The sequence below is a fragment of the Erinaceus europaeus genome, chromosome 21 (genome assembly GCF_950295315.1).
Source record: "Erinaceus europaeus chromosome 21, mEriEur2.1, whole genome shotgun sequence".
NCBI lineage: Eukaryota > Metazoa > Chordata > Mammalia > Eulipotyphla > Erinaceidae > Erinaceus > Erinaceus europaeus.
In genome coordinates, this window is record NC_080182.1 from 26,139,124 (window position 1) to 26,165,378 (window position 26,255).

Genomic DNA, 26,255 nt, shown 5'->3' on the forward strand with positions numbered 1-26,255 from the left:
TTAATGTCATGTGCAATGGGTATTTTTGGGTACCTGGCTGCCATTTTTAGAAGACCAATGTATTTTTTTCCCTTTGTTGCCCTTGTTGTTTATTATCATCATTGTTGTTGTTATTGCTGTCGTTGTTGGATAGGACAGAGAGAAATGGAGAGAGGCGGGGAAGACAGAGAGTGGGAGAGAAAGATAGACACCTGCAGACCTGCTTCACCACCTGTGAAGCGACTCCCCTGCAGGTGGGGAGCCAGGGGGCTTGAACTGGGATCCTTACGCTGGTCCTTATGCTTCGCGCCATGTGTGCTTAACCCACTGTGCTGCCACTGCCTGGCTCCCAGAGGACCACTTTATATCTGTGGCTTTGCTGCATCATGTTGTAACCGTTTCGGTTCCTTGCCAAGCTGGGTTTCAATCATTTATGCTGACTTCTTCTTTTAACACCATTTGCACCACCAGAGGTCTGTGTCCACCCCCCCCCCTTAGTGAAGCTGAAAAATCTACCCTCACCCTCCACCCAGAGTTTTATTATTATTATTATTTATTTCCTTTTGTTGCCCTTGTTTTTTATTGTTGTTGTTATCGATGTCGTTGTTGTTGGATAGGACAGAGAGAAATGGAGAGAGGAGGGGAAGACAGAGGGGGAGAGAAAAACACCTGCAGACCTGCTTCACCGCTTACGAAGCAAGTGACTCCCCTGCAGGTGGGGAGCCGGGGGCTCAAACCGGGATCCTTACTCTTGTCCTTGCACTTTGCGCCACCTGCGCTTAACCGCTACACTACTGCCCGACTCCCTTTTATATTTATTTATTTATATTTATATTAATACGTTGGTGCAATACTCCAAACTCAGTCAAATTCTACTTTGCCTTTCCCTTTCCGTTCTTCTTTCTCAACTTCTGTTTATGAGTGTTCATGCTGACTTCCAACTCCCACTCCCTTTTTGAACTCTGGCCTCATATGTCATGAGAAGGGCTGAGCTTGGTTTCTCCCGTCCGATCTGACAGTTCCCCGTCTTTCTGTCGTCCTGTGCACCACTAACATGCACGGGCTGGCCATTCTTATGTCATTGATGACATCAAAGTCTCCTGTTAAAAAATCATCCCAACAAGATTAACAACAGTACTCTGGGGGCCTGGTTGGGGCACACCTGGTCGATCACTTATGTTGTAATGTGCAAGGACCAGGGTTCAAGCCTCATTCCTCACTTGCAGAGGGAAACCTTGTACCAGCTGTCTCTTTCTCTCCTCCTTGATCTCCCCTTCACATCTCAATTTCTCTCTGTCCTATCAAATAATAAATAATTAAAAAAAGAATAGTGTTCTTTTTTTTTTCCTCTCAGGATTCTTTATTTAAGAACAAAGAGATTAAGTGAATTGGGAATTAAAATCCAGAGTATTCTTGAACACCACCTTCCCTCCAGCCAGTTCCTCCCAACAGATTTCCCTTACTCTTTAAGTTCCCAATTCCTTTCTTGGTAAATTTAGAACTAAAATCCCCAAAGCCTTAGTATTAACCCCAGAGCTCTCATTCCCTAGCTCTCCCCTTCTCTATGTTTCATTTCTGGGAAGTACAAGCATCTTACTTAGTTTGAATGCGTGGGAGAGCCCAGAGAGGTGACAGGAACAGAAGGAAAGGCTTCACCTTCAGTGAGATGGACTGAGGAGTAGAGTGTGGTGAAGTGAGGGCCTCCATAGCCAGGGGTACCAAAATGGGGCCCTGGTGCTAGAGGAAATGATATTGGTCCCCCCGAAAAAGGAGGTCCAGCAGCCTCAAATTCTTCTCTTTGCGAATAGTCATTGTTTGATCGCTTGCCCTTCTGGTGACGGTTGCAGAACCACACTCGGACCACGTCCTTGGAAGCCCAAGCTGCTGGGCAATGTGGCTGATCTGCTGCAGCGTGGGTTTCGGGCACTGCAGGTACATGCTCTCCAGGTTGCCTCTCACTCGGTTCTAGTTCTCTTTCTCTTTCGAGCCTGCAGGAGCTTCTCAGTTTTACAGATCTCCTGCAGATTTTCATTGTTATCAGCTTCCTCCACCCACTTCTGCAGGAGGGGTCACAGCTTACACTTGTTCTTGAAACTGAGCTACAGAGCCTCAAAGAGGCAGATGGTTGTTTGACTAAAAACTTTGCCAAAGAGAATGCCTAGGGTGAGCCCCACGTCAGCCTGAGTGTATCCCAGGGTGATCCTCTTCTGCTTCAGTAACTTAGCAAACTGCTCAAGTTCTTTTTGTAGCTCTTTGATATCCTGGGACTCCTCGGGGTTTGCTCCATTCTCTCCTTCTCTAGCTTCACAGCAATTCGAGGACCAACCACGCAGGGCTCAGGGGAGGCCCCATCGGAGCTGTTCTCACCCCCAGCACCCATGTCACCCTCGGGCTGAGGGGTCTCCAGGCCACTTTGGGGCACCAGCCCCACTCCACCCTGCGGCCCACAGCACACCATCCCTCCACACATGTCGTAAGACCCGACACGGGGGGAATCGCCCACACCTCAGAGCCTGGACCAAACCCCGGCCCGACCCCTGACCCACCCGGAGAGCCTTGGAAACTCAGCCAGGTTCTAGGGTCAACCCAGCCCTGCTCTGGCCCTCCTGGGCCTTCACCTCCACCACCTGGCGGGGGTGAGAAAGGAAAGTCCGAAGCCAGGTGTCCCGCCATGGGGGAAAAAGGCGTCCCACGCTGGGGGGGCTACTAAGAGAAGAGCTCTCCAAGCAACTCCTTGACGCCTCTCTCTTCTCCAATCCCCAAGAATAGTGTTCTTTATACCACATTTAAAAAAAATTACTACCAGGGTTATCGCTGTAGCTTGGTGCTAGCACTACACACTCAGGGCTCCTAGTGGCCATTTTTTCCCCCTTTTTTGTTTGATAGGACAGAGAAAAAATGAGAGGGCAGGAGGAAATAGAAAGAGAGAGAGAAAGATAGACCCCTGCAGACCTGTTTTACCACTTGTGAACTGTCCCCTCTGCAAGGTGGGAAAGGGGTCTTGAGCCTGGCTTCTTTTCACGTGCTAATGTGCAGTCAACTAGGTGTGCCAACATCTGCCTCCCATACCAGCATTTTTAATATTTATTTATTTTCCCTTTTGTTGCCCTTGTTTTTTATTGTTGTTGTAGTTATTGTTGTTGTTATTGATGTCATCGTTGTTAGGACAGAGAGAAATGGAGAGAAGAGGGGAAGACAGAGAGGGGGAGAGAAAGATAGACACCTGCAAATCTGCTTCACCGGCTGTGAAGCGACTCCCCTGCCAGTGGGGAGCCGGGGGCTCGAACCGGGATCCTTACGCTGGTCCTTATGCTTCATGCCACATGTACTTAACCCGCTGTGCTACTGCCCAACTCCCTCATACCAGCATTTTAAAAGCATTTTTTTTCATAGCATGGCATGATGTTTTTCTTTTTCTTTCTTTCTTTCTTTTTTTAGTAATTTAATAATAATTAACAAGATTGTAAGATAATGGGTACAATTCCATATAATTCCCAACACCAGAGTGCCATATCCCATCCCCTCCATTGGAAGCTTTCCTATTTTTTATCCTTCTGGGAATATGGACCAAAATTATTTATGAGGTACAGAAACTGAGAGGTCTGGCTTCTGTAATTGCTTCTTCACTGGACATGGACATTTGCAGGTTGAGTCATAGGGTTGTGTCAAGTTCTATGTTAAAAAAATTCCCAAAATCTTAAATCCTATGTTGAAATAAAGTTTGAAACATATTTTATTTAACAATGAGTACTTGTTGTTGTTGTTTTTGTGAGACCTGTCAGAGGTTTAAGAAGCCATTGTATATAAGGGAAGTACAGTCTCCAGCTTTCCCCATACATCTAATCACAAGATAATCCCCCCATGTAGTTGTTTTTGCTACAATATACAATAATTTTCTCTAAAATTGACTTTATGCCTTCCTACCCTTTTTTTCTGCTACTGATATAGATCCTTTTCTTTAAAAGGCTTCACATTTTGATAATGGAAACAAAATCATCACGTTGTCATCTAGGGATTTTTTTTTCTAGGTCCTTCTCATCAATAACATTTGTTCAAAGGCATGTTAAGGCCTAGTACCAGTCTCTAGGGTCCCCACCATTTATGGATTTCCATGAATCCCTTGCTGACTTAATTGTTGTGTTGTATTTTTAGTGACCTCCTACACTGCAGAGAATTTTTTGGAAAGCCCCTATTACATGCTAACTTTAGCTGGACCTTTAACAGGCTTGATTGATTGCTGAGCTTAATGGAAGAAAACATGATCTTCTCTCTTCCTCCCATCATTAAATTATTACTGACATATGACAAGAGGAATCAGTCATTGGACAAGTGAGTGTCTTTTTGAAAATCGAGACACATCAACAAGATGGATATACTCACCTCTTTATTTCAACAGACATTTGTTAAATGCCTACAAGTACAAGTACCGTGTGGTCCTAGAGGACTCTGATGCTGTGATTGAAGAGTCTATGAATCCAAACCCCAAATTCTTAGGGTGTGACTCTCCCCACACCCATTCCCACCCAGAGTTAATGAGGAAAACTGGGCTAAAAGAAGATCATGGAATTAACAGATATCCCTAAACACCATCCCTCCAGAAGAGTTGAATTAGCTTTGAGGTTCAAGGCATAAGTGAGCTTATAGAATCTAAACAAAATAGGCTGGATTTTGGATCTTTGACAACTGTCTAGTGTAGTTGCTGGCCTGGGAGGGTGGTGGTTCTTTCCTAGTTAGCTGTAAGAGTGTGAGGATCACATTGGAGCATGCTTCCAGCTCTGCATACATGGACCAGGACAGTAGACACCTGCGTAGGCCCCTGAGTCCCCCACCTTCCTCTCCTGTGAAGCAGATGAGGAGACAACATGGGAATTTAGGATGAACAAAGATGACTTGTGCAGAACTTCCCAGTGTTGAATGCTCAACGGGTGCTCCCCACAGGCCCATTACTTTCTCTGGCTTGGTTTCTGTGGACCAACTGTTAGTTAAAGCTCAGGTTGACTAGTAGAAGGAGGAATTTGCCCCATATTGTGGGTAACCTTAGGTTGGTGGGGTCAGGGGGATGGGTAGATGAACTGATGAGATTTCTCTGTACTAAAACCAAATCAAGCCCTTGGTCAGAGGACCATCAACCACGGTGGGCAAAGATACAGAATGCCTTACCCATTATACAGCCAGTCAGCTTACATAGTGTGGCTGTCAGAGAGCGGTTCTCACACTGAGCAGGAATAGAACCACTTGGAAGACTCCTTTAAGCAGAGGTTTGGGAAAGATGGAAAAGTTCTGTGGATGGAAGGCAGTGATGCTCATCCAACAATCTGACTGTACTAAATGCTACAGACTGTACACCAAAAATGATCAAAACAGTCAGTTTTATGCTCTGTGTATTTAATCACACACACACACACACACACACACACACACACACACACACACACACAAACCCCAGCAAAAATGAAAACACATTGGCTGGTTCGATTCCCAGGGATTCTGATTCTGTGAGTCAGGAGCAAGGCTTGTGAGTTTTGAATTTGTCAAGAACTCAAAATGGAACTGATGCTGCTAGTCTGGGGAGGGGGTCACACTTTGAAACCCCGGCTGGCTGGGTTTAGATGGGAAATACCACAGACCCCTGAGTGGTAATGGAATGTCTTTAGGTAGTGCTTGAATGATAAGAAACACAGAAAACTCTACTTGTATCCATTGTTCATTAAGGTCACTATGAATTAAGGTCACATAAGAATGCGGTTATGGAAACATAAATGCAAGAACAGTCACCAGGACTCATATCTATTATTTGTCTATATCTATTTTAAGTAACTTTTTACTTTGAAATAATTTTAAGACTCCAAGAAGTTGCAAAATGACATAGAAGTTGCTCATGTACCATTAGTAACACCTTAAATCACCATTGAACATTATTAAAACTAGGAATTTGACCTTAGAATTATACTGTACTTTTTTTTTTTTTTTGCCTCCAGGGTTATTGCTGGGGCTTGGCACTGGCGCTACAAATCACGGCTCCTGGTGGCCATTTTGTTTCATTTTTTTATTTTATTGGATAGGACAGAGAGAAATTGAGGAAATTGAGAGGGGTGAAGAAGAGGTAGTAAGGGAGAGAGAGACTTGCAGATATGCTTCACAGCTTGTGAAGCATCCCCCCTTCAGGTGGAGAGTGGGGCTCAAACCCAGGACTCTTCCATGGGTCTTTGTGCTTAGTATTATGTGAGAGTGCTCAACCAGATGTGCTACCTCCCACCCACCCTTCCTTTTTTTCCCCTTCTGTTGCCCTTGTTGTTTACCAACATTGTTGTTGTTATTGTTGCTGTTGTCAGATAGGACAGAGAGAAATGGAGAGAGGAGGGGAAGACGGGGGCGGGGGAGAAAGATAGACACTTGCAGACCTGCTTCACCGCTTGTGAGGAGCCAGGGACTCGAACAGGGATACTGAAGCCAGTCCTTGCGCTTGGCACCACGTGCGCTTAACCCGCTGTGCTACCACCTGGCTCTCCACACCCTTCCTTTAAAAAAAAAAAATTCAACTCAGTTCTAGGAATCTCTGTAATGACAGCACAATTAATTGAAGCAACTACTTTAGCTGTACTGTGGCAAGATAAATGCTAGAAGCCTGAGATGGATTGACTATAGTTCTCAGTAAAGCAGAGTCACAGAGGAAGAAGATCTGGGGCAGAAATATTCATGTGTTCCTCATCTGTAACTGTGACTGACCCTGCTTGTTCTCTGGAGTTGATTTTTCTGTGGGTTAGAGATATTCAGGCATTAATCTCAGGTCCTTCTCAGAAATAAGCGGGACCCCAGACCAGATGCATCCTAAGTGTCTTATTCTTTGATCATACTGTGGTTATGTACATCAGGTGACACTCTGCATTCATGTAGTTGCCAAAATAATGCCTTCCTGGGCTCTGGTCTAGTTCATTATCTGAATGTAATCCTGCTACTCCCATGTACCAGCCTTTGTTCTAGGCCTTGGCATACAGGAAGAGTAAGATGGTATAAGTACACAGCAGTGGAGAAGAGGGTTACAAACACACAGCTGTGCCACAAACCCTGCAGGTGTGAAGTACTCATGATTCAGAAAGAAGTGGCTGGTTTTGTGCATACTTGCAAGGCCAGGAGAGAAGTTTGGGAGAAAAACTAGGGCACTGAAGAAGGGCTATAGCTTGTTAGATTGACGAGGAGCTGAGAGTCACATCATGGAAGGGGGAGGCCTCGGGAGAGGAAACGCGGGGAAAAAAAAGTCCTGTGTCATGGCCTTTGCACAAGTGGGAGGTGTTAGGAAACCTTGGTTTGCATCTGAGTCCAGTAGAGAAGCAATCACAGAAGCCATTTTTGCAACTCCCACATTCTGCACCCTGGAAAGAATTCTGGTCCATCCTCCCGGGGGGGGGGGGAGAAATGTTAGGGGAGATGACCAGAGGGCTCTGAACCCCAGTTCTATCAGGACCCAGAGAGAGAAGAGGGAAAAAGGAAGGACACTCAGAAATCATAATAGGTATAGGTGTGGCTTAGAAAGGAAGAGAAGGCAAAACTATAGAAAAAAGAGCAAAAAACACAGTTATAGAAATAATAGTCACCCCTTATCTGTGACCTCAGAAGAGCTACTGCAGTTTTCCAGTGGAGAGAATGAGGACACAGAACTCTGGTGATAGGGCTGGTGTGGAATTATACCCCTGTTATCTTATAACTTTGTAACTCAATCACTAATAATAAAAAAAAAATGAAGCTTGGGTTTAGTAGATTATAAATTTCAGGAGCCAAAGAGTGGCTGAGCATGAAGCCAGATTACACCCAGTCTCCAGTTTGTGCTGATAGCAGAATGTTGGCACTATTGAGAACTGCTTGAAGAATGCATAGCGTTGAATTAAGGAAACAAGAAGCTTGAACTCTGTGAGGATCATTCAGTTTTGAGAAAACAGCTCAAGTGGGGCTTGGTCAGTGACTTTTGCCTTGTCTCCAAGCAGCTGCTTTGATTCCGTGGAGTCCCAGCACAGCTGGGCCACCTCTTGCCTCGACTGAACTTCTTCGCAAGTGTACAGCAGAGCGCTGATAAGAAGCACCTCTCAAGTGCTTAGCAGCTTTTCCTGGGCAGCTTTGGAGTCCTGTTGTCTATCTGGCTACTGTTGTTATTACATGCTGAATGTACCAGAGATTCATGAACTGGATCTCAGCTGGTTGTTACCTTTTGGACAGGAGTGGGGAATGATGCAGCTGTGAATTGCAAAGAGCAACTTGGAACCTAAAGTGTTGTGTTTATTTGTTTGTTTTGTTTGTTTTTATTTTTGCAAATTCTGATCACATAGAGGTTTTCTATTTGTGGAACTGAATAGGTTTAGATTGCATCTGGCTAGTAGGTGGCTTCCTTCTCCTTTTGGCCGCCTCTTGGTATCTATCATCTATCTGATTCATTTCCGGAAGTTTCATTTTAAGTCCATCAGAGAACATGTGACATCTCTGAAGAAGGAAGATCTGCCTCTGTCATTCACATGGGGTGAGGACCACTAGGAATACTTTCCTCTTTTCACTCAGGTAGCCACGGACACTTGAGAGCTTCCTTTAGTTTCTGAAAATACAGAAGTTGCTATTTTGACCCTTTTCCTCTTCAAGTTGAGAAGGGAAATAAGCATAGATTGGAATAGCTGCAGGGAGTAGGGAGATGAGAAAGCCTTAGGAAAGATTAATCCAGAAGTTGTTCTGGGTGAAAATTCAAGTTTTGAGAACCTACTGATGAGAGTTGGGCAGAAATAAGAAGCTCTAACTCAACAATTCAGGCAAGGGTGCAGATGAAGTTGTTTGTGTGGGATGCTGGGAAGGTATCCAGTGGCTGTGGGCCTTTTGTATTTTAGATCCATCACCCTCCAATTTCCTAAAAACTGGGACTCACCAGGCCAGAAACATCTAACTCACTTTTTTTCCCCTTTCTGAGAAGGAAATGTAGATGTTAGGGGTGGTGATTTAAAACAGAAGGAGAAACTGGAGGAGTTTTAGTTCTAGGGAGGTTGGCTTATTGATGGCTAGTATCTGGCTTGCTAAGCGCAGAAGGTGAAGTTTGGTGACACTGAGTGTCCCAGTGTGACCACCCAGGACAGAGATGTCAGTTGGAGGCAGCACATGACAGACATGATTGAGAAGGCAACGAAGATCTGAGCTGTGCTTATGAGACTCAGGGGTCTAGTAAAACCATCTGTTACCCATGCCTTTTGGCTCAATGAATTAAATGGTGATTGGGCAAGAGCAAAACATTTGGATGAGAAGACTGAGCCCATCCCATCAGAGGGACCTGGTATGAAGTGAGTCAATGGCTGAAAGTGTTGCCCAGACATTGGCCAGAGGTGTGGCCTGGGCTAAGACAAGATAAACTAACTGGAGCCCTCTTGTGGCCTTTAGTCCAAGTCTGTGATGCTGATTTGGCCAGGCACTCTCTAAAAATCACTTAGAGATCTTAAGCAAATACAGATTTAGTTGGGCCCAACCTAGAATTTGGGATTGAGCTGGAATGTGCATTTTTCTGACCTCCTCTTGGAGGTGGTTAATTCTGCAAGTCCTGGGGCTTCACTTTGAGAACCAACCATCTAGACTGCTGGGGAGCTCTGGGCCCCTGGCTGGGAACTGGCTTTCTGCTGTTTATAGTCACCAGGAAACAAACGAGATAGTTGGGACTGGACCGGAAGGTGGCAGTGTAGAAGAGAGGAGTTCCTGTCCCAATTGTTTATCGTCATCTAAGAATCCATCATTCTTAGCTTCTTTTGTTTGTCCTTAAGTCTCATAAATTCAAAAGGGCAAGTTATGACTCTACAACTCTCACTAAAGAAAGGACAGCGTGGAGCTGCCTGCCATAGGGGCCCAGGCTGGAGAGAATTGTGAAGTTTTATAAATTACTTTGGTGGCTGATTGAGAACTTGGTCAGGAGCCGAGCCATACAGTGTGGCTCATTAAGGCTCAGCTGGAACGTGTCAAATCTTGTAGTATAAACTCATCCTGGGCCTCTGAGGACATGTAACTCAAACACCAAGTCAGAAAGCACTTCTATGCTGTGTTCTGAATGGAGTCCTGTTTAATTATTCCCTTGGATTTCTTTGGGGTTTGGGTGGGGCAGCAGAGCAGTAGGGTATTACTGGGTTGTTGGAAAAGTCACGACACATTTTTTTGCATAGAAAAATACACCATAACTTTTCAGATATCCTAATATTACAAATACTTTCTAAGTTCTAAATGATTTAGATAGGAAGCAAGCTAGATATGAATTATTTTCACCATCGAGAAAATGAATGTAGGGCTGAGAGCATGGTGGCATGACCCTGCTTCAGAGTGTCTGGAGTTTGAATCCTCATTCTGCCACTTCATCACTATTGGATGTGACCTCGATGGACTCCAGTCTCCTCACCTAGAAAATCAAGATCTGGGGGGCTGGGCAACCTGGTTAACCACACATATCATCATGCATAAGGACCCGGGTCCAAGCTCTCACTCTCCAACTGTAGATGCTTCACAAGTGATGAAGCATTTCTGCAGGTGTCTTTTTCTATCCCTTTTTAAAAAAATTTATTTATTTTCCCTTTTTGTTGCCCTTGTTGTTTAACATTGTTGTTGTTATTGATAACATTGTTGTTGGATAGGACAGAGAGAAATGGAGAGAGGAAGGGAAGACAGAGACGGGGAGAGAAAGACAGACACCTGCAGAACTACTTCACCACTTGTGAAGCGACTCCCCTGCAGGTGGGAAGCCAGGGGCTCGAACCGGCATAGAGCATCACTTCTGGTACCTAAGATAGTCCCAGGGCACTCAGTTTCAAAGGGGAAAAGACCACTTCAGACCTAGAGAGGGTCAAGGTTGCTTTATAGGGGGTGGCCCATGGCTCACCCTATAGAGACACCAAGAATGAGAACCTGGATACCATGTGGGTGTCTCTCTAGGGGTGCAGTGGTGCTGCAAGATCTCTCCTTCTCTTACTGTCTCTGCCTTCTGTATAGAGAGGGGAAAAAAACTATCCAGGCATGAGCCCCATTGATAACCCTGGTAGCAAAAAAAAAAAAAAAAGCATTATAAACAAGTAGATGATTCCAAGAGAAGAAATAACCTTTTTTTCTGCACTTAAAGTAGAGAACATGAACTGTTGTGTTATAAGAGAGGGAGGTATTGGTGAGGATTCTCAGTGGAGAATCAGGTCAATTTGGACAAGGTAGGGAGCAGATGCAGAAGAGGGGGCACTGGTCTATCACTCACCCCATAAATATGTGTGCATCTGATCACTTTGGCACCATCCTTCACAGGGAAAACAGTACTCTGTGCAGTACAGCCGCCATCCTGTTGAAAATTTGACCTCACCGAAGACCATTTTAAGGCCTGTTTATATTTAGTACAGGAATTACACAGTTCCTTTCACTATGTGAAAAGTGAAAAGTTCATCTCCTAAGCATCCTGTCTTGCTCATGTGTAAGTCAGATGGGAAGACAAAAATCAGCACCAGGAGAAGATTGATGGTAAAAGTTTATTTTACATTTATGTGAAGTTTATTTTCAGTCCTGGTGTTCTTCATAGGGCAGGTATTTCTTTTAGGACTGGTTAATCATGTATTTCCTTTTCATTTTGCCACTCCCTGTGAAAATAAGCTCTCTCGTATTTTTAAATACTCCATGTCCTCAGGACATTGAACTTTAAATAATGGTTGGAGAAGCTCCCAGTTAAGGAAAGAGTAAAATCCTATTGCTTTTTGACCTCTGGGTAAGGATCAAGTGTGGTATAATAAAACATCAGTCCCAAGAGTCACCTTCGTTGATTTTTCCCCCTATTATTCTTTCCTGTTATTCTATACTCATCCAGCTCTTGTAGCCAAAGGTTGTTACATTAAGATCCAATCTGAAATTAAAACTCAGGGTTTTAACCAGTAAGCTATAAAGCTATTGAATTCCCGCTGGGATGTGGTTACCTTTGCCTAAACTTCCTGAGTTATCTCTTCTTAGCTTCATGAATCGATTTTTTATTGAGCCTTTGGAAATATCTCTCATGCATGATGACTATTTCCTCTCAGAGTGGGGATAGTTAGTCCTGTAAACCTTCCAGGCTTCGCAGCTGCATTCCTTCAATGCAGAGGGAGAGCCCTTGGCGGTGGCTGTACAGGTCTGGAGCCGTGTTGGGGGAATGGGTCCACTTGGCACTGGAGCACCCACAGGCTCTAAGATACTTGGTCCACGCTTCCTGTGATCCTACTTGAACACAATAGGATCAGACCGCATTCTCAGAATTTTCCTCCAGTGGACAGGGCTCTTGAAATGGTCTTTCTGATTAGCAACAGAGTATGTTTTCTTGAAGGGACCATTGAAACAAGTCTTCTAGAGAGGGCAGAAGCCAATGACTAGAGCTGCATTTGCAAACTTGGAGATGAAGGGGCACCCACTGGTGGAGATCTCACGGTAAGGAAATTGATACAAATGGATACTGCTGTCCCCCTCAGGTATTCACAGCCCCTGTCTCTACTGTAGCTCACTGCGGTGCTTTCTATTTTGCAGTGTCTTGTTTGGTGGCAGAGAGGTGACTCCAGCATTTAGGGGGTAGGTGGGGGGTGCATACACAGTGATAGGTCAGCCTTCAGCAGACGTTTAGTAACACTGTCCTCCAGTCCCCACCTGCTAATGTCGTCCACGGGTTCACATTAAGAGGTGGGAAATGGGTTGGGGGAGGGGGGTGGATAGCACATCGGGGTAAGTACCCATGGTGTGGTGCAAAGTGCAAGGACCAGCACAAGGATCCCAGTTGAAGGCTCCCCACTTGCGGGGGGGGGGGTCGCTTCACAAGTGGGGAAGCAGGTCTGCAGGTGTCTATTTTTCTCCCTCTCTTCTTTCCCGTCTCTCTCAATTTCCCTCTGTCCTATCCAACAACAATGTGATAATGACAACAAGAGCAACAAAATGGAGAAAATAAAAAAGTGGCTGCCAGGAGTAGTGGATTTGTAGTGCAGGCACCAAGCCCCAGTGATAACCCTGGAGGCAAAGAAAAGGTGGAAACTGAATGGTGGCCAAGTGTGAATGCAGAAAAGTCGCATGTATCCAGACTTCCCCCAGACCTAAGGCTGGGCTCTCAGGGCTGGGCTTTGATGAGTGTGGAAGCAAACTGGTAATGGCCAAAACGCTGCTGATGAAGTGTCAAGGTGGGGTGGGGTGAGGAGCAGGTGATGCTTTTAGATGGTCTGAGAATGCATCTTGAGGAACAAAACCCAGAGTGGAGTGAGAAGACTCTTTGGGAAGCAGTGTTTCTCAGCCAGGAGGGTCTGTGGTGCCTTTATGAAAATCCTCTGCCTGGCAGCCCAGGGCTAGAGCCCCCTCCCCCCCCCACTGGCTTGTATTCTGTTGGCAGTGAATTCTGAATTCTACAGCTCTCTCAGGGCAGGAAAGTTAACAAGCCATTCTTTTCCCAATGGAGGACAGGATATGATAGGATGGGGAAGCAGAGAGGAGAGAGACTAGCTTTGCCCTTGGTCTGGGAAAACCTCTCAATGTCTTTTGATGGAAATACTCATAATCTTGCTGCAGACACACTTCCTGCGCTTGATTCTTCTTTTCCTTCAGCGGGAGCAAGCAGGTTTCTGATGGAGACGTTATACCTACATGGTGATTTGGTTCCAGAGATTTTAAAAACAGTGTATAATGTTAGGGAACGTTCCATGAAAGATCTCTCTTCAGGAAAAGCTGAGGAGGGAAGAGAGTAAAGGTGTTTAGGGAGTCTGGCAGGGCTGTCCATGTATGTTCCAGCCAATATGTGGGCCCCAGCTATAATTCTTGTTTAATTAATTGATTAATTGGGTAAACACAGAGTGAAACCCAGAGGCAAGGGGAAGATAGGGAGCAAAACTGCACTTGTGAAAAGAGAGAAAGACTTCACTTGTGAAGCTTTCCCCCTGTAAGTGGGGACTGGGGGCTTGAACTTGGGTCCTTGAGCATTGTGACATATGGGTTCAGCTGGGTGCATCACCACCTAGCCTCTGGCAGTCCTTCCTTGTATACTGTGAAACAGGGCCTGAAAAATAGCTCACCTGCAAAATGTGCTTCTTTGCCACATAAGTAGCCAACCCAGGTTCGAGCTTGGCTCTTACTACATTGAAGGGAGCTTTGATGTTATGATCTCTCTCTCTCTCTCTCTCTCTCTCTCTCTCTCTCTCTCTCCTTCTCTGTGTCTAACGGAAGGGGAGAAGTAGCAGGGAGATAGCTCACCTGGCAGTGCACTCTCCTCATGAGGGCTCCTGGTTTGAGCCCTGGCACCATATATATGGACAGTGGGTTGGTGTTGTGGCACCTCTCCTTTACTTCTCTATCTCTCAAAAGGAAAAACAAATGGAGAAACTTAGACTGGGGGCTGCTCAATGTGATATCACCCATTCATGAAGACTGGAGCCACATTAAAATAAAAAGTCATAGAATCAAGTGAGCATGTGCACTCAATGATAAAGCAGGTTATTGAGTTGGAGCTTGGAACCCTGGGTACTGCCAACCTGGCATAGGTGGGGCTTGTGTCAGAGGCAGTCCTGGGCTTTATCTGCCTGACTTGGGGTGCTCAGTGGGGGTGGGAAGAGCAGAGAGGAGAGGCCCATCACACAGCCCCACGGATGAGGTAAGCATTCCCCCTGGCTAGTAGTTGTGCATGGCTAAGTCCTTGACCTCTCTGTCTTTATTTCCTGTTTCTTCTCTAGGCAGGAATGCCTGAAGTCTCAGTTAATTGTTGTAGTTTTCTTGAATGTAAAGAGAATCCTGGCTGAACATGGCATAACTATAATCTTAAAAATCAAATCACTTTGGCTTCAGCTGAGCCAAGGGTGTTTTCACATTGACAATTAGGAGAACAGCCTCCCCCATGTCCTTCAGAGGCAAAGGGTAGTCTCCCCACAGCCCTGTGCAGTGTGACAGCATTAGGGCCAGAGTAGAACCAACCATTTCTCCCATGAGTCTATCAGCCAAATGTGTTTCCCCAGCACATCTTTCCTCCCTCCCTCCCTCCCTTCCTTCCTTCCCTCCCTCCCTCTTTCCCTCTTTCCTTTCCCTTCCCTCCCTTCCCCCCTCCACTCCACTCCACCCCCTTCCTTCCCCTCCCCTCCCCTCCTTCCCCTTCCTTTTCTTTTTTTAAACTTTTAAAATTATCTTTATTTATTGAATGGAGACAGCCAGAAATAGAGAGGGTGGGGGAGATAGAGAGGGAGCGAGAAAGAACAACCCAGCAACCCTGCTTCACCACTTGCAAAGCTTTCCCCCTGCAGGTGGAGACTGAAGGCTCGAACCCGGGTCCCTGAGCACTGTAACATGTGCACTCAACCACCTGGTCCCTTTTTTTTTCTCTTGAGAGAGAGAGATAGATAGATAGAGAGAGAGAGAGAGAGAGAGAGAGAGAGAGAGAGAGAGAGGGAGAGACTACACCAGAGTTTCCTTCCTACAGGGGGCAGGGCTTGAACCTGGGTCACACACATGGCAAAGCAGCGCACTATCCAAATGAGCTATTTCTCCAGCCCTCCTTACTTAATTTCCTTTTAAAATATTGATTTGTTTGTTAATTTATTTATTTTGTCAGAGAGAAATTGAGAGGGGAAGCAGAGATAGAGAGAGAAAGAAACATCACTTGTGAGGCTTGCCTCTTGCAGGTGGGGACTGGGGCCTTGAACCTGGGTTCTTGAGTATAGTACTACGTGTGCTCAACTGGGTGTGCTGCTCTCATGATTTCATTTCTAACGGATCCTTAAAAGACATGAGAAGTCCTTCTCTGTGATCTCTTTAAGTTAGAAGAACCTATCTTTTCTGGGGTCCATTGGCAGCCTCTCCAGAATTATCTTTTTTTTTTTTCCTCTAGAGTTATCACTGGGGCTCAGTGCCTGCACCACCACAAATTCACTGTTCCTGGAGGCTATTTTTCCCCCCTTTGTTGTCCTTGTTTTATCATTGTTGTGGTTATTATTGTTGTGATTGATGTCATTGTTGTTGGATAGAACAGAGAGAAATTGAGAGAAGAGGGGAAGGCAGAGAGGGGGAGAGAAAGATAGACACCTGCAGACCTGCTTCACCGCTTGTGAAGCGACTCCCCTGCAGGTAGGGAGTCAGGGGCTCAAACCGGGATCCTTATGCTGGTCTTTGCGCTTTCGTGCCATGTGTGCTTAAACCACTGTGCCCTTCCCCCAATTATCTTTCAGCTCTACTTTTACTTAAGTTGCAGTAACGAGATCATTAATTAAGCCTTTCATTTCCCCGTCAACTGTGGCTCTTGGGGACTCCCTCCTTATGAGGTGATGGCTAAGTGAGCAGAGCCTGTGAAATCCGAGCAAAGAGTGGAAACACAAACACATTGTCTTTTAGTCCTGAATGTCACTGGGAATATAAATAAGGCCCCAAATGATTCGTGTCTTGGTCTTGTCTTCTGGAGGCAGTTAGTATTATCTCACACTGTCATCTTTATGTTGCATTGGAAAAATCTGGGATTCTTTTTCCCCTTGGTTACTATTTGCTTTTTATAAATAACGTCATTTTCACGAATACTTGTTTAATCTGCGGCCCAAACGTGGTTTCTGGTGAAGAAAAGCTATGTATTGAAGGTTGATATTTTTAGTTCCAGAAAGAATTGCAGTGGGGGTGGGCAGAAGGCTGCAGCTGAGAGGCGGGAGAAATGCTGGGTCCTGGGATGCCTATTCTTTCTGCCTTTTAGAAACTTGGGAGAGAGGACGGGATAAGAACTCCGGTGGTGGGAATTGTATGGAATTGTACCTCTCTTATCCCACAATCTTGTCAATCACTACTAAATCACCAATAAAATAAATAAATAAATAAATAAATAAATAAGAAAGAAAGAAACGTGGGCTTCCTATGGAGGGGAATTGGAAAAGAATTTGGAATTCTTTTTTTTTTTTTGCCTCCAGGGTTATTGCTGGGGCTCCATGCATGAATCTACTGCTCCTGGAGGCTTCCCCCCCTTTGCAATTGCCCTTGTTGTTTTATCATTGTTGTGGTTATTATTATTCTTGTCATTGATGTCATTGTTGTAGGACAGAACAGAGAGAAATGGAGGAGGGGAAGACAGAGAGGGGGAGAGAAAGACAGAAACCTGCAGACCTGCTTCACCACCTGTGAAGTGACCCCCCCCCCCGCAGGGGGGAGCTGGGGGCTCGAACGCGGGTCCTTATGCTGGTACTTACACTTCACACCATGTGTGCTTAACCAGCTGCACTACTACCCAACCCCCTGTTTTTGGAATTCTTAAGTGCACTGTTTGGTGTTGCTGATTTTTTATTTCAGCACCAGGAAGGTTGGGATGAGCTCATTTCTCAAGGATTATGTGTCTTTAAAAGCCAGTGTGAGATGGGGCTGAGGAGGAAGCTCAGGTCTCCTAGAAGGGCTTGCATCTGTCAAAAGACATGGGGAACACCTGATTTTATTTCTTTATTATTATTTTGCCCAGCAAATTTAATCATCTTATTATTTTTTTTCCATTTTATTGGGGGGTTATTAGTTGTTGATGTTATTATTATTCTCTTTTTAAGAAAGTCAGGGCCAGGCTAGATGAACTGTCTAAGAAGACAGCACTGCCCCTGGGGAGAGTTCGTGCTCCTCCTGGCCTTCTCCTCAAGGACTCTTTCCTTTACCAGACTTGTTCACTTTGCACCTGCCAGTTCAGGCCAGAGAGACTGGTCTCCCAGGCCTTAGCTCCCCACTCTGATTTCCACGACATCCGGAATCTTGCTGGGCATTCTTTCCTTCTTAAAGAGGGGGTGGCTCAGTGGTAGAGCGCATGCCTCGAAAATGTGAGTCCCCCTCCTTGGGTTTGACTCCTGGCACTGCATAAAAGCAAGCAAGACAAAAATAAAGTAGGACGTCGCAAATGACTGAATGGTGCTCTGTTCTTGGTCTCTTGCTCAATGAACATAAAGGAATGAGAGGAACCTCCCTCCGTGATCTTAAACTTTTAAAATTAAAATTAAACTTTTTGTCATATCCTTATCCATTTGGAGAGAACTTCAGGGAAAAGTCTCATCAAGGTAGGAGGAAGGAGGAAGGGTTTCTTTCTTAGGAAGATGTTCTTTTCTGGAGGTTGATTCCTGTGCATTCATGCACCTGTTACCCAGGACTGAGAAAGGGGAAGCAAGTGGAAAGGAGGGAGGGAGGCCATTTCTAGTGATTTGGAAACTAGATGGGTGGAAACTAGATCCTGCTCGGGGCTGTGGACTTGCCTTATTGTTCCCTCCAGCATCAGGAAGTAGTCCACCCTTCCCAAGAGAATTTTTTCCTATTTATTTATTTTGGATAGAGACAGAAATTGAGAGGAGAGAGGGAGGGAGAGGAAAAGGAGGGGGAGAGAGAAAGGGAGAGAAAGAGAGAGAGAGAGAGAGAGAGAGAGAGAGAGAGAGAGAGAGAGAGAAAGAGAAAGGAGAGAGGGGGGAGAGAGAGACCTGAAGCACCACTGAAGCGCTTGTGAAGCTTCTCTCTTGTAAGTGGGAACCGTGTACATTGTAATGTGTGCACCACCTGTCTCCCGAGTCTTGAGAGTCAGTTCTTCTGTATCTGGGCAGTAGTCTCCCAGCAGGCCCCCACACCCCCTGGGAAAGCTGTCATCAACCATTCCTGCTCTTGGTTCTTCTTTTGGTAGCCAACTGCTGCCACCACTCATCTAGGCAAAGTCAAATGCCAAAGAAGTTTATGAGATTTGAGTTTAAATGATTTCCACATTGGCATAGTGGCTTCTGGTCATCCAGGATCCTGCTTCCTTTCTGTCTCACTGGCCTCACAGCATGACTTCTAACCTCAGAATCCCTCATTTGAGCTGTCCTGTCTCCAGTCACCACACCCACCTTCCACACAGCAGACAGGCGGGAGAGAGCAAAGCTAGCTTGTCTTCCATTAGCTTGTCTTTCCCAGAACCCTCCAAGTGATGGTTTCATCTTGCATCCTCCCAACCCCTTCTTCCTTCAGTCACTCTTGGGAAATGTTGCCCTTCAGTTCTGCACATTATAGGCTATAATAAAACTGAATTTCAGTTAAAGGGAAGGGGTAGGGAAAGGAGAATGGATATTGACTTGATACATAGCAATCTCTGCTGTGATCTAAAATATATGAAGTGCTTTTGCCAAGCACTCTTTGCATACGAAGGCTCCTCTCAGATCTGAAGTCCTTAGGGAACTCTTGGATGTAGCCCTGTTCTCTTTGTACCATTTACAGCTAGCAGCCCAGGGGCATACCAGAGGAGCTACCAGCCCATTTTTATTGAATCGTTTTTCTTGAATTGAACCAGATTCATCTCTTTATCATTCCATCTTCTTGCCATGTCTCTATAGTTTTGTTTGTTTGTTTGGTTGGTTTTTTTTGCCTTCAGGCTTATCGATAGAGCTTGGTGCCTACACTAGAAACCACTGCTCCTGGAGACCATTTTTTTCTATTTTTGTTGCCCTTGTTGTTATTATTATTTCTATTTCTATTGTTGGATAGGACAGAGAGAAATGGACAGAGGAGGAGAAGACAGAGAGGAGGAGAGTAGACACCTGTATACCTGCTTCACTGCTTGTGAAGTGACCCTCCTGCAGGTGGGGAGCCGGAGGCTCAAACCAGGATCCTTACGCCAGTCCTTGTGTTTCGTGCCACATGTGCTTAACCCGCTGCGCTACCTCCTGGCCCTCCATCTCTATGGTTCTAAATACTTTCTTATGAAGCATTACAAAAAAAAGCTAACTTCTTCCCAGAAGAATATTTACATAATTGAGTTGAATATATTACCTGCAAAAGTATTGATAATTATCAACAAAATGGGAAAAATCTCAGCCATGAAAATTGGCAGAATGGTGAATACGGGGTTACATGATCTGTTTCTGGATGTTAGAGAAACGAGACATACGAGGTTCACCCTTGGGTAGTGTCAGTAGAGTGCTGGGGAGAAATCTGTATGGAAAAAGACTCCTTTTAACTATTTTGTTTGCATTTGAATTCACAGTGTAGGAAAATAGGAGGGATCTGAGAAAAATGTGTGCTGGCACTTTCTATTTGTAAAAGGGCAGGGAATCCTTCTGAAAATGGAGTTACATCAATCTGTATTCCACCACCAAAAATAAATTAACAGGTGGATGGAAAAGTCAGAATGATTAGAAGGCAGGGCTTTCCCTGTTGCTCTCAGCAGGAAGGAAACTCTGAATGTGTTGGTCATCTTGGCTAGAAAGTGTCTTTGGTGAGCCCCCCCACATGACCAGCTGACTCACTTTGTCTGTGACATCCCCTGAGAAGTGAGGTAAGCAGGGACTGCAGCTTCCAGGGAGGGGGAATCATCGTTGGCCCAACCCTCTGGCACTGCAACCTTCACAGAGCTCTGGCCAAAACCAGATGGGAATTTTGCAGCTACATTTTGTTTCTTTAATTATTTTCAGTTGGTCAAAGGATCTGTCATTTCTCCTTCCTCATTTTCTCTTCTCATCTTTCCTCCTCCTCTTTCTCCCTCCTCTTTCCCCCCTTCTCTCTCCTGCCCCAGGTTTGGTCTTTGGAAACACATTAGCAAGGGACCATGGGGGCTCCCTGCTGTGATTTTAAAAAATCTGGTGTGAGAACATACACCACGAGGTCAATTGGTGGGAAGAGCATGGACTTCAGTGTCAGGAAGACACAGATACCAATTCTAGCTTCACCATTATTAAGTGTGGCTGAGGGTGAGGAAGGGAGGCCAGGAGGTGTACATGTCATGCGTGAGAACCCAGGTTCAAGCCCCTAGTCTTCACAGGGGAGCATTTGCAGGCAGAAAACTTCACAAACAGTGGAGTGGTGTTGTGATGACTTTCCTTCTCTCTTAGCCAGGCAAACTCTTTCTGTCTCTCACACTCTTATCTGAAAATAAAAGTCACCGTGCATGGGGGGAGTTGTGCAGACACTGAGCCTTAGTGATAACCCTGGTTAAAAAACAAAGACTGGTTTGGGTAGTATTGATGGAAATACCATAGGAAGGTTGAGGGAGGCCAGATGGTGGTGGACGACATAAGCCAAGCTGAGGGTTTGAAGTGCTCTAGGAAGCAGGGCAGTGATGTGTTATGATAGGCTTCCAGAGGATCACACCTACTCTGTGAAGAGAGTGAAGGGGGGGGAGAACCATAGTAGAAGCAGGCAGCCCAGATAAAACACAAGAGTAGTGGACTAGGGAGCTTATGCTGAGGCCAAAGAGAAGCAGATGGACCTGGAGACTTTTAAGAGGTAAAAACAATAGGAATGAAGTTTTAGATGTGGACGAGGCAACTAACAAGCAGGAACCCCAGGATCGTGGGGTGTTGGTTCCTGCAACAGAACCTAGCCAAGGACTCCATGTCTGAACAATACCTAGAGCATGTTGACTGGAATCATGAGGTCCTGGAGGCAAGAAGGAATTCAGACTACAGGGCCAGATTGGGTGATGGACAGAGTGGGCCAGCCCACAGTCCACCTCTGGCTTCGAAGCTATTGTGGTCTACCCATCTATTAGTCCATTTAGATGGCAGCTTCTAGAATCAAACTGGCCAGTATTGAGCAAGGCCTTGATACCAGCAGTGTCCTGGAAGCTCTAGGGCTTTCTGATAGTCACCTGGTTACCACTCTTAACGGAGAGTGAACAAAGTCAGAGCTCTGGACTTAAGGTGGGCCTTGAGATCTAAGCATCATTCTCAAAATCTGGGCATGATAGTGGTTCAGCTGTTATAGGTGGAGTCAGGACCTCACCCCAGGTTTTCTACTTGGGCAGATCTCAAAGGTGTATGGGGTTCCCTGGAAATCTGGGTTTGCAATCATCTCCAGAAATACTGTCCTAGGGGATAGGGTCATGTGTTCAGGTGACTCTGGCTCTTCCCATCTTTTTTTTTTTTAAGGAAATCAGTTTGTTGGCAGCATTTTCCCATTCCTGGTCATCATTCAGACTCTTCTACAAGGAGAAGCAACCTTCCAAGTGTCTTATGAGCATTTTCCTAAAATAATGACACTAGCAACAAACACACACACAGCAAGATCCCTGCACTCATGAATTTCTTGTCACTGGGTTAGAACCCAGATAAAAGTGTTTGGCAAATCTGTAAAGAATATTTCAGAGAGAGAAGAGAATTTATAGGGTCTAAAAATAGCTTCTGAAGTACAGATGTGTTTAGTTTGCTGGAGAACCTGTTGAGCCCAGCCAGCCAGGGAATTTTTTTTCCCCTCTCACCTTGAAGTCATGTGTCTTGTTTAAGAAGGGACAACGAACATTTCCAAATAGGGATTGATTTCTAAGAGAAGGAAGATAGCTGAAAACACACACACACACACACACACACACACACACACACACACACACACACATACACACATACTCACACACACACACACTCACACACACACACACACACTCACACACACACACTCACACACACACACTCACACACACACATACACACACACACACACACACACACACACACACACACACACACACTCATTCTCTCAACGTTCCCCCAGAGCTCTTCTTAAGAAAAAGAGGGTTTGGTTTTTTTCAGAAGAGTTAAGAGAGGCCTGCTAGGGAAGCAGGATTTCAGAATGTTGCTTGTTGATGACATATTTGATGAAGGCTGTTCTGAGAAGTGGTGGTGACACTCTTTTTGATCTTAGTGTGTTCCTTCTCTATAAAGCCAGTATGTTGAAGAAATAGAGCCCACTATTGGAGAAATAACATCGGGGCTGCTCTGACACTGACGGGTTTCTGCACCTTCCTTCTCTTATTCGTAGGCAGTGAGGGTGTTGGAGTCCCACTCCACAGGCAGGAAGAGGCTATCGCCCACCCTCAGCCACCACCTGGTGACGCTCACCCTCTTGTTACAGCATGCAATGTCAGCATTCCCAGACTTGTCAGCCACTGGGACTTCAGCCTCCTTCCAGGCCTGCCCTTCAATATTTATCAGAACCTGGGCTCAAATGACATCTGTTGATGGTGGAATGCTTGGAGGTTAAGCTCTCTCTTCATTTCTAGGCCAGAGCTGACCGACCATCTGTGACCCATGCACCTGGTGATGCCCTTCATAGACTGCACAGCAGTGACCCATGCAGCCACCATGTGAATGCATGAATGTTGAATTTTTTTTTTTTGATTTCTGGATTGTTACAGAAACACTTGAAGAGAGGTTCTTGGTCTAGAAGTCTTCCTCTGAGAGCCGAGTCCCCAGAATGCCAAGTATAGATCCCTGGCCTCCAAGAGGTAGCTCCCCACTGGATCATGAGAAATAGCCCCTGATATTGGGGGAAAGGTCTGAAACGGTTGAATGCACTGTATGCCGAGCATCTCAGAAACACCTGCATTTAAACAGGGAAAGGGTTTTGCAGAAGACAAACCTCTCAGAGGCCCATCGACTCTCATTTCTCTGTTTGGCTCTTCACTATCTCTCTTAAAAGCTTGGAATACTGTGCAGACCCACCCTTGCTATTTTAGGGTGCACAAGTCCATGCAAACGGAGATCCACTTAGCAGATGTATAAATACTGAAAAGTTCCACATCAAGATGATGTCAAGTTTAATTCCATTCTGTCTTCCTACCTTGACAAAATAGAACCTTCATGACAACTTGGACAGCTAGGATCCAACTAAGATTTCCCAGGTTCCTCAAAGTTAGCTGTAGGGACTGAGTTTGAAGAGAGGTGATCTCAGTCCTTCCCCCTCTTTTTTTCCACCTAGCACCAGCATATTGCAGTGTCGGTCAACACACACACACACACACACACACACACACACACACACACACACTCACACACACACACACACATACTCACACACTCACACACACTCACACACACACATACACACACACACACGCTCACATACACACACACTCACACACACACACTCACACACTCACACACATATTCACACACTCACACACACTCACACACACTCACACACACACACACACTCACACACACACTCACACACACACACACATACTCACACACTCACACACACTCACACACACACATACTCACACACTCACACACACTCACACACACACATACACACACACACACACACACACACACACACACACACACACACACACACACACGGCCTCCACAGCTTATGAAGTCTCAGTACTTCCTAACCTTCTATCTAAGGCTCATTTCCCGTCCTTGTAGCATGCCCCTGTCCACCCCCAGTCACCACGCTCTGGACCCCTTTCCCCTTCAAGTTCCAAATATCTGTCTCCACCCATTGATCTGCTCCATTATTCTGTGGAAACTCATTTAGAACCAGCACCCTTGCTGCATAGGCATATTTCTGAGGAGTGGCCACCTTTTGTAAATCTCAGTTCATCCCATCTGTACCCGTGGGGCCTGGTCTCCTGGCTGGCTTTGTCCTAATGAATGGTGCTAATACACAGGAAGCTAGGAAGAAGATATCCCAGCGCTGGGTGGAGCACAGCAGGCGAGGGTGTGGCTACTGGGGAGCCAAGAGGAAACCAGGCTGGGTGTTTGCTCTCAGTCCTCCTCCCTGCTCTAGCTCTCCGGCAGGGGTTCAGGCCTCAGCCTGAAGATGCATTCATTGTTTCTGGGGTGCTTTAACCATGGGACAGACTTGGCCCTTGAACACCCTCCCAGAGATAGCTGCCCTGCCCTTGGCACAGACTGGAAGGCTTCCCCATGTCCAGTGCCAAGACAAAGATGCCCCTCTCTGCAGATCTTTGGGTGGGCTCTGGGGGGACAGGAGATGACACAAGACAGACTTGCTTTGCCCACTGTCCCCAGAGTAAGTGAAGGGCTGCCTCCAGGGTCAGAGGGCTTCCTGTTGAGTCAGAGCCTCCTGCTCACATGCCCACCCATCCCACCCTGACTGAACAGCTGCAGAGAGCACCTACAACTCTCTCTCAGGAAGGGCTCTGACAGGGGAAAGGCCCGCTCCCTTTGGTCAGCCTTGGTTATCAGGGCTGCTTTGACTAAGAAAGGCCTCACCCAGCTGCCCACCACCCCCTGCTCTGTTCTGTCCACCCTGCCCTGCCCTGCAGGGGGGAGGCCAAGCCCATCTGCTGGTCTAGAGAATACAGTTGACCCCTGCTCCCCCCAGGGTCCCAGGTCTGGGGGTGGGGTGGGGTGGACAGAGGCCATGGGGTGTGCTAAGGATGAACTTTGTAATCAGGGAAGGATAAATTCCTCTCCATTTCAGCCCCCTCCCCCCAACTTTCCTTTCATCCCGCCTGTGTGAAAATGAAAGCTATTGTTTATTTAAAAGGACCATTTGCCTAATGCCCCTGGAATTTCTTTGCTGGAGTATTTTCCACTTTCATATTCAGTTCAGACCTTGCCTACGGCCAAGAGGTTATGTAACCTGGGATGGACTGATTCCCATTGGCATCTAGGGACCCCTAGTGTGCCCCACCCTGAGCTAGACCTGTGAGGGGTTAGGGTATAACCCCTGGTTTCATAGTCAAGTTGCCTCTGAGCTGCTGGAGACAGACAGTTGGGAGTAGAAGGAGTTGGAGAGGGAGAACTGGCAGTTGTAAGGCTGGAACCCAGATGATTTCTTCAGGGGATGAGTTCTTAGATGGCTGAGCTCTATAGAGGCCTGCCTCCTCCTCCTTCTTTTCCTCCTCAGTCATAGTCCCTGTGTGTGTTTGGAGGGGGGGAGAAGCCTCTCCTCTTGAACAGCACCCAGCCCTGCCATGGGCCTGTCTACAGACCTTAGCCAAAGACCTGAACACCACTGTCTGAGCCTTGGCAGCATCTGGGAAGTGTTTCTGGAACATTCCTTCCTGACTGGCCTGTGGAATCTGTTTCCACACTACATTCTGTCCCTCCCCAGAGTGATGGTCCTTGAGGGTTTCACCCTGACTAAGGGTCACACTTCCACTCTTATTTTCCAGCCCAAGATTATCTGTTTTCTACTCTGAAACTCAGTCAGGGTCTACACAAAGCTACTTAGATAGTGAGCAGGGGAGGTGGTGCCTTCCTGGGTTGTGAGGAGTTGAGAAGTTAACCTGCTGGATTTTAAAAGAGGTCAAAGATACAGAACAAGTTTGGGAGCCCTTGGCTAATTTGTTCAGGAAGAGACTCAGTCAGGGTATGTAATAGTATGGCGAGGAACAGGAGTGCCGGCCTTTCCTTCCCTCCCAAATTCTCATCTTGGGAGGTGACAGAAAAATGCATTCTTTCATCTGGCCTCTCTCCTCCCTCAGTGGCCTGAGCTGTCTCCTTTCAAACCATTTCCTCTGATGAAACACACTTGTTACCCCATTAGGAACATGTGATTTTGTGTGCACCCAGTGACTTTGCCCACTGAAGTCTGGATCATTGCTCATG

The 26,255-nt window shown here is 46.0% G+C and overlaps 1 protein-coding gene and 1 pseudogene across 1 annotated transcript in view; one reads left to right on the forward strand and one right to left on the reverse strand.

Moving 5' to 3' along the window:
* ITGA9 (integrin subunit alpha 9) overlaps positions 1 to 26,255 on the forward strand; it is a 399,146-nt gene that overhangs the window by 144,405 nt on the left and 228,486 nt on the right. The gene's annotated exons all lie outside the window — the stretch shown is intronic.
* On the reverse strand, positions 1,313 to 2,652 carry LOC103108177 (POU domain, class 5, transcription factor 1-like; annotated as a pseudogene).